Below are 2,607 nucleotides of genomic sequence, written 5' to 3' on the forward strand. Positions count from 1 at the left end.
TGCAGGTCATAACTTCTTACCTGAAGTTCAGTTCACCTGATACTGGGACCGGCGGCCGCTTCGGGTCTCTCCTCTTGCCTCCCTTTTCCTTCATCCACCTGCTGGCTTCCACCACTTGCTAATGTTATTGAATCTGTGGAAGCTCCGCGATATCCACCACACGAAGTAACGAGTAACGAGCCTATCTAAATCCCAGTAACGAGTAACGCGTTCCTGGTTTTGGCATAATAACTAGTTACCGTGCTCGTTACCACAATAATAACGTAGTTACTGTAACGCGTTACTTAATAACGCGTTAGTCCCAACACTGGCTGGGAGACACAGCAAACCTGATGATGATGACACATTGATGTGCCAGCCTGGAGGAGCTGGACTACCTGCACAACCTCTGTAGGGTCCAGGTATCACCTCACGCTATCAGCAATGACACTGACCCTAAGAAAATGCAAAATAGTGAAAACACAGAAAAGCTGTTTTGGGGTTTGTCACTCTGATCTCTGCCACGCACAGTGAAACAGTGTTCCTTTAGACTGTGTGCACTCAGTGCTTATGTCTGATGTATTCTTATTATAATCATTCAACCTTCGAGGAGTCGTTTTGAGGCATTTATTTGAGTTTTCAAATGTTTATTTGGTGCAATTAGTTTATAATGTGGGGACCTCTGTGACAGGAAGGACTGGTATTAAAATCTTTCTCATCATTATCATTATTTCAAAAAATAATTTCTGGGTTCAGTAAGAGAATTACGATCAGCTGGAGATTGTTGGTGGTAAAAAAAAATTCTCCCATTCACATATAACTTACACAAGAAGATTTTTTAACATCAATTTTGTATGATAGCTGCTCAGTGGATCAAAGGTTAAATGAATCATTTCTGTTATTAAAGCAAAAGACTGGTTATCCCCTGTTAAGGTACTGTGAGGTCAGTATATATGGACAATGACTTATTCTTTGCAATTTTGCCTCTGTGCACCACTACAGGGAATTTTAAACGATCAATTTCAGTTTTAATTCAAGGGGTTTAAGAAAAGCATTTCATTAACAATTTAGGAATTACAGGCATTTTATACATAATCGCCCATTTTCAGAGGGTCGAAGGTAATTGGACAACTGACCGATGAGCATTTTCATGATCAGGTGAAGCCTCCTTACCTGTTGTTCCATGGCAAAATAAACAGATAAAAGATCTGAAGTTGGTTTAAAGTGTTGAACTTGCCTCTCGTGGCTGTACACTGGAAGCCTGAATATGATGTCTGTGAAGGAGAACATCACTAGGCTGAAACACCAAAACAAACCAATCAGGCAGATCACAAAAACTTCAGGAAATTTTAGGAATAGAAATCTAGGCGTAAATGTCTGGTAGAGCAGATCATCTGCTAATCGGAAGATTGGTGGTTCAGTCCCTGGCTGCTCCAGTCTACATGTCAAAGACAGGCATGTTGTGACTGGTAGATAGAAAACACTTCGACAGAAAGACTATAGCAAAAAGTGCTTGTATGGAAGGGTGAATGAGGCAAGTTGTGTAAAGTGCTTTGAGTTCTCAGATAGAGTAGAAAAGTGCTATATAACCTTCTTAAAAAGAAGGAATGAACTTGTCAGTATAGCAAGACCACAGAAACCTGAAGTGGATGATGACAGAATTATTTCCATGGTTAAGGAAAATAACTTCAGAACATTTAGCTAAGTCTGGAACTCTCTCAAAGAGGCTGGCATGTTAGAGTCAACGTCTACAATTAAGTCTGCAAACCACTCAAGAACAGTATCACTGTGCAAGCATTTTTAGATGTTGCCAAAAAATAAAAACAACAAATAAACAAAAAATATCTAAATGAGTATGTTCAGTGGTATAAAATTAACTTGCAGCAAAATGAGTGGAAGAGAAAAGCTTGGCGAAGAAAAGGGGCCGATGGTGATCTGAAGCATCCTGTATGATCTGTTAAACATGGTAGAGGAAGTGTCAGCCACCCGATCTCAAAACAACAGAGCATTGTTTTACAGTTATTACATACAAAACTGAAGGCCGAAAGACCCACAGGTGGCTGTAGTAAAGGCCCAACAGAGCTCCGCAAGAGGAGAGCCAGCATTTTGTGATGCTCGTGGTTTCTAGACAGGCAGGTTTTGCATTTTCTCGTTAAAAACAGTCCTTATTATCTCCTATCCTAAATGTTGGTTTTTCCAGCTACTTTTGATCCTCTGGAAATGGGGGTGCATAATTCCTGCTGTTGGCTGGGAACTGATTTTTATAGACCAGTCCCCATTCCGAATTGGAAAAAGAACCACACCTTTCCAACGCATCTAACATTTCAGGCGATGGCTTTCTCTGGGTGTTTCTTTGCTAATCTTAAAATGTAGTTTTGTCCCAGCATCATAAAAAACATGTCGGAAACCAGTCATGTCTTTAATATTTCTGGTATTAAATTTTGTTCTATTTGTACGAACATTTTACACATTTTTTAAAGACTGAAATTCAGCAAGCTTTTAAAATCTAAGGTTTGAAATTCATAAAAGGTGCAAGACTCAGATCTCTAGAAGCGTTTCCACCAGTGATATTAATTTATTTTTGTATTAATTTTACATTAATGAATTGTAAACCGGTTTGGTCCCAAC

Source organism: Oreochromis aureus, linkage group 5 (genome assembly GCF_013358895.1).
Source record: "Oreochromis aureus strain Israel breed Guangdong linkage group 5, ZZ_aureus, whole genome shotgun sequence".
Lineage (NCBI taxonomy): Eukaryota > Metazoa > Chordata > Actinopteri > Cichliformes > Cichlidae > Oreochromis > Oreochromis aureus.